At 42.5% G+C, this 9,526-nt stretch overlaps 1 non-coding gene across 1 annotated transcript; it reads left to right on the forward strand.

Annotated features, from left to right (window-relative positions):
* The first annotated feature begins 278 nt into the window (after positions 1–278).
* LOC112908423 (U6 spliceosomal RNA) lies at positions 279–386 on the forward strand. The gene has a single exon (XR_003232926.2). It is a non-coding gene; the product is annotated as a U6 spliceosomal RNA (small nuclear RNA).
* Positions 387–9,526: the final 9,140 nt, after the last annotated feature.

The raw sequence follows: 9,526 nt of genomic DNA on the forward strand, positions 1-9,526 counted from the left end.
GCTATGAAAGGCTTGTATATATAATATATAGGACAATAGGAATTGAAAAGAATACAATGCAAAGAAGTATATACTACATACTACCATCTGAATAAAGAAAGGCAAAATGAGGACATATGTATGTATTTGCTTATTTTTGCAATTAAGAAAGGATAAACCAGAATCTAATACAATTTGTTATATATGGGGATTGAAGAAAATTTCTCTGAGTTATCATTTCATGTGATTTTGACTTTTGAATTATGGCACTGTTTTTACTTATTAAAAAAATCATATCACTGCTCTCCTTCAGCAGCACATATACTAAAAATGTAATGATACAGAGAAAATTAGCATAGGCCTTGTACAAACACAATCTGTAAATTCATGAGGTTCCATATTTTCATGATGGGTGTTAACTAAACTTATTGTGGTAGTCATTTTGCAATACATACATATTCTTTTTTTTAATCTTATTTATTTATTCATGAGAGAGAGAGAGAGAAAGAGGCAGAGACACAGGCAGAGGGAGAAGCAGGCTCCATGCAGGGAGCCTGATGTGGGACTCGATCCTGGGACTCCAGGATCACGCCCTGGGCTGAAGGCAGGTGCTAAACCGCTGAGCCACCCAGGGATCCCAATACATACAGATTCAAATCATTATTTTGTTCACCTGAAACTAACACAATGTCAATTATATCTCAATAAAATTGGAAAAAATAAAAATAATAACATTTTAAAAAATAAAAATAATAATGGGGCATCTGGGTGACTCAGTCCGTTATGCATCTGACTTGGCTCAGGTCATGATCTCCGGGGACTCATCAGGCTCCCTGCTCTGAGGAGAATCTGATTCTCCCTCTCCCTCTGCCCTTCCCCTCCACTTGTGTGTGCTCTCTCTCTCTCCCAAATAAATAAATAAATAAATAAATAAATAAATAAATAAAATCTTTAAAAAATACATAAAATAAAAAGCCCACTACCACAAAGAAAAAAAAAAAAGAAATCAACATAGAGAGGAAAACCCTAATTTGAAGAGAAACAAATGAATTTATTTCAAGGTTAAAAGCCTTTTAGACACACCATTACCTTTAGTCGGCTATATTCTAAGGATAAAATAAAAGCTGCAAACAATCTTGTACTTTATTAGTAAGTTTATTGTGGTAGAGACATAGTAATTCTGAACTATCCAGTGTATTGTAGGGAGCTGTAAGTAAGCAAATATACTGATGTCGGTGAAAGCCAGGGTTTTCAATGTGGGAAAAAGGAGATAAAAATAGGGACTAAGGGAAAAGAAGAAGGACCCTGTAGTGTTGGATTGGAGTTGGAGGACTGAGATAAATTAGTTATTTAAAATAAAATACACTTCCTGACTCTGTCCCCTGAGAAAGGCCTAGAAGCAATGACACCCCACCTGCAATGAGCACTCTTCTCACTCAGTTCTTGGTTTCTAACAACTTTTTCTTCCTGAAAAGAACCAGGTCTGATTCCAGATCTGGGCCAAGGAAGGTACAAGATGAACTTGGGATTTCCTCTGTTAGAAGAACAAAGAAATGCTCAAAAACAGGCAAGTGTCAGAAGGACCTAGAAACCAGTTTGAAAGGGCTCCCATTTTGAAGGAGAACACATTTTGGACAAACTGAAGATCAAGAAGCAAGAGAATGGTAATGAACATTCTGAGTTCATCATGATACTCAAGAAAATTGCAGAAGTGTGTGTGAGGGAAACGAAAACCCTTTTTCTTCAACAGTGGAATGCCAGCTAATAAATGTAGAAAAAATGATAGATTTTCTTTAAATTGTGGTTTTTGCAATCACTAATACAATAGTTGATTCAGGCAAGCCTTTTTAATGATTGTTAAAGCAGTGGCTGAAAGTTTTGGGGGCACAAGATACTCTCACAGTACAATCCCTCGGGTTACTTCTTAATCACAAAGGAGAAAGATATGTCTTTATGACTGAGAGTGCTACCAGACAGCACCCCAATCAACTGATTCAACTTAATGTGACCTATGGAAGAACACAGTGACATCATGTGCCTTTTGTTGTGATGCACTGAGAAGAACCCAGCCTCACCCCTGTAGAGCTGTTGCTAAAAATCTTTAACTGGATATAATCTGGAAGAAAAACCAGGCAACTCAAATTGTGGACATTCTATAAAAGCACTGGCCTGGAGATGCCTGGATGGCTCAGTGGTTGAGCGTCTGCTTTCAGCTCAGGTTGTAATCCCTCCGGGGTCCCAGGATTGAGTTCTGCATTGGGATCTCTGTGGGGAGCCTGCTTCTCCCTCTGCCTATGTCTCTGCCTCTCTCTACGTGTCTCTCATGAATAAATAAATAAAATCTTAAAAAAAAAAAAAAAGCACTGGCCTGGGGCACCTGGACGGCTCAGTTGATTAAGCATCCAACTCTGGTTTCGGCTCAGGTCATGATCTTGGGGTTGTGAGACTGAGCCCCAAGCCCCATGTTGGGTTCTGTGCCAAGTGTGGAGTCTGCTTAAGACTCTCTCTCCTCTCTCCCTCCCCTTCTGTCCCTCCCTGCTGCACTCTGTCTCTCTTTCTCTCAAGTAAATAAATCTTTTATATAAAAAAAAAATAATAAAAGAACTGGCCTGAAAGTCAATGACAGGAAAGACCCATCCCCACCCCCAACAAAAAAAGCAGGAGAATTGTTTTGAAATAAAAGAAAGACTGTAGGATGACTTTAAAACAGCATGTAATTCTTGATGAATCCTGGATAAGAACAAAAAGACAAAGACAAACTCAAAAAAGCACCAAAGGATGTTACTGGTTACTCAAAAGAATGCCCTTGTGTCTTAGGAGGTAGATCCTGATGTACTTTGGGGTGAAGCTTCATAAAGTCTCTAACTACTTTTGAAATGATTCAGAAAGAAAGCCCTTATATAGGGGAAAATGTCCAGTGAATGTATGTAGCTGAATGTTAACAACTGATGAATATAAGTGAAGCATATTTAAGTATTCATTGTATTATTTTCTCAACTTTTCTGTATGTTTTCAAATGTTCATAATAAAAGGTTGGAGTGGGGGACAAACATATGAACTGCAGGTAGGTGCAGGACTCCACGGCAATAAATCTGCAGGGTAGCCAGCTAGTGACCCAGGACCTGAGTGACCTGGCCTGAAAAGATGAGCTGTACTGTATCTGCTGGTATCCTTCTGGCTTCAAGTAACAGGATACCCGAGTCAAAGTAGCTAAAACTGTAAGGACATCTAATTATCTCATGTAACAAGAAGTCTAAAGGTGAATGGCTCCAGGGTTGGTTAAATCGTCAACTCAAGGATGTTATAGCCCTCTGTCAGTTCCTCTCTAGTTCTCTTGGCTTTATTTCATTTTGTGACTATAAAGTAAACCATACAACCACAGCTTCAGGCATCATATCCTCATATGATATGTCAAAGCCAGCAGGAAGGGCATGGCCTAGCTCTTCCATAGGCTTTCCTCTCTTGTATCAAGGATAAAATTCTTTCCCATAAGCCTCCCCACCCTTCCTGAAGATTCCTCTTCCATCTCTTCGCCCTTCCAAACCAATTTAGTTTCTCACTTGGGGTTGTTCACCTGAACAAAACTAATTGGGAGGGATGGTTGTTGGATAGGCAGCCAACCATGTTTGCTACATGAGCCAGTCACACTCACTTGGTCAGGAATCTGAGCCAAGAAACCTGGCCTGGGCTTGCTGTTAGCACTCAAGCTGGTGGTGAATAGACAACCAGAAGCTGAGTCATGCCCATGGCACACTAGGCTTTGTAGAAACCAAAATTAAGACAAGAGAAAACTCAGGACATCTGGGTGGCTCAGTGGTTGAGCGTCTGCCTTTGGCTCTGGTCATGATCCCAGGGTCCTGGGATTGAGTCCTGTATTGGGCTCTCAATGAGGAGCCAAAATCCCTCTGCCTATGTCTCTGTCTCTCTATCTGTGTCTCTCATGAATAAATAAATAAAATCATAAAATAAATACCACACAAGAGAAAACTCTATAGAGAGAGTAAGGAAGCTATTTGTTAGGGAAAGGAGAACATAGCACCTGTGCTGAGAAAGGTGGAGTTGCCTTGAGGGCTAGAAACTGCCCCTCAACTGCCTAGATCCCTTGTTTCTTAGTTATGATTTCAGTTCCAGGCCACAGAGAATATACCAGTAAGGACTTATTTGCCAATAACAGAAAAACAAAAAACAAAAAACAAAAAACACCAAGAAACTGCCCTGGCATGAAAGCGCAATTAGTTATAATTGCACAGAAATATCTTAAACTACCCAAGGCAGGAAGTTTGGCTTGCCTGGAAAATGTTAGAACCTTCTCTCTACCTCTTCCTTTGTGTTTCTCTGGAGTTATTTCATCCTTATCTTTGCAGTAGGATATCTTCACTTGCTGGCCCCATGTTATCCTACATTCATCCACACCTCCTAAATTTGTGTTAATGTTTTGACCCCAGGTGATAGTCCCTAGGTCCTGGTTTCAAATTCCCACAGGAAAGAAGCCGAGAGGCCCAAGTGGGGTCAGATGACCAATATACCAAGTCCACAGGCTTCAGGTCACAGCAGACAAGCATGGGACAGGGAGGAGGGTCAGTGCTTGGAGAAAGGGGTCACTGGCCTAGGCTGGAAAGATATCCCCAAAGTTATCCATCATGATCTTTAAGATAGTGGTTTTGGGTGGAAATTGGCCCCCCAGGGGGCTGTTAGCAATGTCTGGAAACATTTTTGCTTATCAGAACTTAGGGGGTCCGTGTGACCTGCATCTAACAGGCAGAGGCTAGGGATGTTGCTAAACATCCTATGATGCTCCCACAACAAAGAACTATCTAGTGCAAAATGTCAATATTGCTGAGATTTAGAACCCCAGCTTCCCTTTTGATTCTAGTTCTTTCAATCAAGTCAAGTATCTGTACCCACAGAGAACAGACCCAGGCCTGGGAAGTCATGGGGCTCAGTTAGTATTTGTGGGGCGGAGAGTGAATGAAAACACCATCATGAGAGTGTGTGGATGCTGATTCCGCTGCTGATTATGTGGGTTCAGGGGGCACCCTCAGTGCAGGAGCACACAAAGGCAGGAGACCGTAGAGTTCTTGCCCTGGGGCGGGGCGGGGGGGGCTGTTAGACAGAAAAAGGAGATGGCATAGGCAGAAACATACAAGCAGAAGACAGAAGTATAAACACACACACTTTGGTCTTAACAAGTGTTCAAAACACAAACAGCAGCTGCCTTGCCGGTCCCTACTCCTCCCCACACACCATAAGGGAGAGCTGTAATCCTCGCATTCCAAACAGCTGCCAGCTATGATCAGAGTCTTTTTTTTTTTCCACACTAACTTGTCAGGCAGAAAGGGACAGGCTCCAGGCCACTGGGTTTTGTTTTTGGCGTAGTCAGTTCAACATCTGCTTTCCTTTCCTGAGGAGGGTTGTCAGCCTAAAATCTTAAAAAAAAAAAAAAAAAAAAAATTCTATAAATGGTACAGAGCAGAGGAGGGTTCAGAAACAAGGAGAAGAAAGAGTTTGTAAGGCTCGACATTTTCCTGAAATTCCTGATAAATCCACGTCTACTATTTGGCAAAAGGAAATAAGTTTTATGGACTTTGCCCAGCATAATCAGTCAGAAGGTAGATAATTTAGGGTCTTTGCTGCCCTCTACTGATGGTAACGAAGACTAGCAGGGGGTTCAGAGAGGGAGAGAGGCTTTTCAGCAGAGTGCTTCACCCCTTCACTTAATTTTTCAGCACGTATTTACTGAGCTTATACTCTGTGCAGATGCGGGGTGAGGCATTAAATACAGTCGTGAGAAATGCGCACCAAGTCCTTGCTCTTATAGGATGTACATTCTAGCAAAGGCTATAGACAGTGTGTAGGTCAACAAATAAGCATTTGAAGGTTGCTTAAAGAGCTCTGAAAGTAATGAACAGGGTAACGGGGAGAGGGGACAATTGAAGATTGCATGGGTCGGGAGGTGACACGTGAGCTGAGAATGGAAGCGGGAGACAAAGCCAGTAGTGGTGAGAACAGGACCCAATCCAAGACTTTCCAGGCAGCTCCAGAGGTGGGTGTAAATATGGGAGGCAGGAAAGATCTTGGTAATTTCTGGAACCCCAGTGCGTAGCAGGGGACAGAGTGGAGGGAAGGCTCCAGATCATGAAGAAAACCTGCAATCTGTAAAGGAACTTGGATTTTATTCTGAATACATCTTACTCAGTAGAGAAAGGTATTGAAGGTTGCTATTTTTGTTTTTAAAAGATTATTCTTTTGTTTCGTTTAAAGTAGGCTCCATGCCAAGCGTGCAGCCCAACATGGGGCTTGAGCTCAGGACCCTGAGATCAAGACCTGAGCTGAAATCAAGAGTTTGATGCTTAACCAGCTGAGCTACCCAGGCACCCCTAAAAAAAAAGATCATTCATTTTGATGCAACATATTTGCTATAGAACATCAATAAATATATTTCCAGAAGTACCAGAAAGTTTACAAAGGTACATGTTAAGTAAATAAGTGAACATCTAATAGGTAACCATACTTAGTCTCCTCTGTGGATAATAATGTCCCTGTGTAGGACCAGGGACAAGACTAGGAGGTAGAGCCAGAGGGCGCTGTGCGGGGGTCAGGCTGGGCCAGAATGATGCTGTTGAGATGGACACAAATGGATGGGCCCGAGGTGCCTTTGGGAGTTGCATCTGCAAGACAAGGAGATGGGCTGCAGGTGGAAGATGATGAGAGTTGCCGAGGCTATGAGGGCAAAAAAAATTGGCCCTGACATGCGATTGAAGAGAAGTGGCATTTGCAGCCTGCGACCCTCGCTCCTTGTGGGCCGGCAGGTGAGGGCCATGCACTGGTGCTTGTTCGCTCTCTTTCCTTCTGCTCAGTCTGGGTGATTATACCTGACAGGTCTCAGGGAGGCATTCCTCATAAAAATGGCTGTAAAGCCTTTTGCTAATATGAAGCCTCCCATAAATGTCAGGGGATGAGAATTACAGCCCCGCAGCCTCATAAAAGAGAGAGCGTGTCGTGGCTTGAGGAAGCCACAGCGACTGGGAGGGCACCGAGCTGCCTTTGGAAGCTGTATTTTAGTTTCGGGGAAGAGAGGACGGGAGGAAGTGGAGTGCTTGGCTGAGGCCACAGTGGCTCCCAGCCTTTCTTGAAAGGCCCAGTTATCAAACCTGTCAGCAAAGTCTCCCTGCATCTGGCCTGGGGCTTCTTCAAGGTGAAGTAGAAGAACTCTTAACTTGTTCTTACTTTTAACTAATGAATCTGAACTAAGAGTTGGTCTTCCCAATGGTTCTCTGCAACTGCTCTTACTAACTCAGTCAGGAGGAATAGGGGTATTAGGGAATCTGGCCTCGGGCAGTCTCTGATTCCGGGGAATAAACAACATACTGCTTCCCACCTCCTCCAGGCCTTGACCCACCTGTCAGCTAATTAGTACATGTTTCCCAGGTGTTTTTCCTGCCCTGAGCTGCTCCCCTGCCTACCATCTGCCTGACATCCCTTTGATGTACCCCATATGTCTAACAGCCCAGACCCCAATGCCCTTTATTTCTCCCCTTTTATTTCTCTCTTTACTGTGCATTCAAGATACGGCTCAACATCCCCGGGATCATATGATAAGCATGGCATTGTGCTGAGGTCTTGGAAATGGGGCTGAGGGGCCTGGAAATATGATCTGAAGGCCCTGCTCAGAAGTTACTCATCAAGCTGACTGCCAGCTGGATGAGCAACTTTGAGGAGCACATACACACTTGAAAAGTCGAATAAAAAAAAATAACAATGGCTAACATCTATATTGAGGCCTGACTGCATGCCAGGCACCTGCCCGAGGGCCTTATCTCCGGGGCAGGGGGAGGGGGTCTTCGGAATAACCTGAGGAGGTGAGTATGACTGCTATTTTCATTTTCTGTTGCAGGAGCTGAGGTTTGCGGAGGTGGTGAGTGGGGGAACCCTTCTTCAGTGTAAGAGGGCCTGATCCTGAAGCCTGGGCCCTGCTTTGTCTCTGGCCCATCAGTTACGATGACATGAGATTCCTTAGTGGCATGGGGGATATTCTGCATGCTGTTCCCTCTCTGAAGCCATGCTGTCTTTTTTTTTTTTAAAGATAGATTTATTTATTTATTTATTTATTTATTTATTTATTCATTCATTCATTCATTCATTCATTCATTTGAGGTGGGGAGGGGCAGAGGGAGTGGGAGAGAGAATCTCAAGCAGCCTACCTCCTGAATGCAGAGCCAGAGGCGGGGCTCGATCTCAGGAGGCGGGGCTCGATCTCAGGACCCTGAGATCAGGACCTGAGCCAAAATCAAGAGTCAGACACTCAATGGAGTGAGCCACCTAGTGCCCCGTGCTGCCTTTGTTTTTTTCCTTTCTCCTACACAACTGCATGTGCACATACACGCACATACACATACACCCCTTGATCTATATGCCCATCCCAACTCTTGGATCTTAGTGCACTTTGACATCGAATCAAAATTATACCAACATTATTGCATGTTCATTGAGCAAGCTTTTTCAAGGGCAAACACCAATAGCCGCAATAACTTCCAATAAACTCCAACAAATAATAACCTCCCCTCCAAACATCAACAAATTTATGGAGCAATTTTCTACATTATAAAACATTTTTATAAGTTTTGCTGTAGATTTTTTATTTACTAAGGTAATAACAATAAATAATAATAGTAAAGTAATAACCCTGTCTTTCTGGCAGAATTAAGTGTTCATTTAAATTTCAGAGCGCAGATCTGAATCATCCTGCAGTTTTGCCTGTATCAAATTTTACCAGTTTTTAGATTGTTTTTGTGAGGGTTCTTCAGTGACTGTTGTTTCTACCAGATCCAACTTTTCTGAAACAGATTTTGCAAATATGCATCTGACGATTTGATCAATTTTTAAGAGATTGATTGATGGGCACTGAGGGGGGCTCTTGACGGGATGAGCACTGGGTGTTATGCTATATATTGGCAAATCGAACTCCAATAAAAAATATATAAAAGAGATCGATTATTTATTTAGTTAGTTTATTTTAGCAGGGCAGGGGCAGAGGGAGAGAAGCAGACTCTCTGCTGAGCATGGAGCTCAACATGGAGCTCAATCCCATGACCCTCTGAGATTATGACCCTTAGATCAGGACTGTGGGGTCATGAACTGTGCCAAAACCAAGAGTCAGATGCTTCACTAACTGAGCCACCCAGGCGACTTGATCTTCAGTCAACTTTTAGTCAACAACCACATCTTAGCACATGCAGTCGTGACATTTTTAGTTTTAATTTGTATTGATTATTTTTCCCAGAAATACCCATTATAAATCGGACATCAGACTAGTAGGTTGTATTTATTTCTTAGTTACCCCTGAGAAAGTTGAGAGCCTTTTATGCAACAGAGAGAGCTAGGTAAAACAGAGAGAAAGATCCAGACATGAGGAGATAAATATAATGAGTGGAGATCAAGTAAAAAGAATAAAATCGTATTTATAGTAATGGTAATAGCTACTGTTTATTGAGCACTTACTGTGAACTCTGTTCTAAACATTTCAAATAGAGTTACATTTATTTAACCC

The sequence above is a fragment of the Vulpes vulpes genome, chromosome 2 (assembly GCF_048418805.1).
Source record: "Vulpes vulpes isolate BD-2025 chromosome 2, VulVul3, whole genome shotgun sequence".
Taxonomy (NCBI): Eukaryota; Metazoa; Chordata; class Mammalia; order Carnivora; family Canidae; genus Vulpes; species Vulpes vulpes.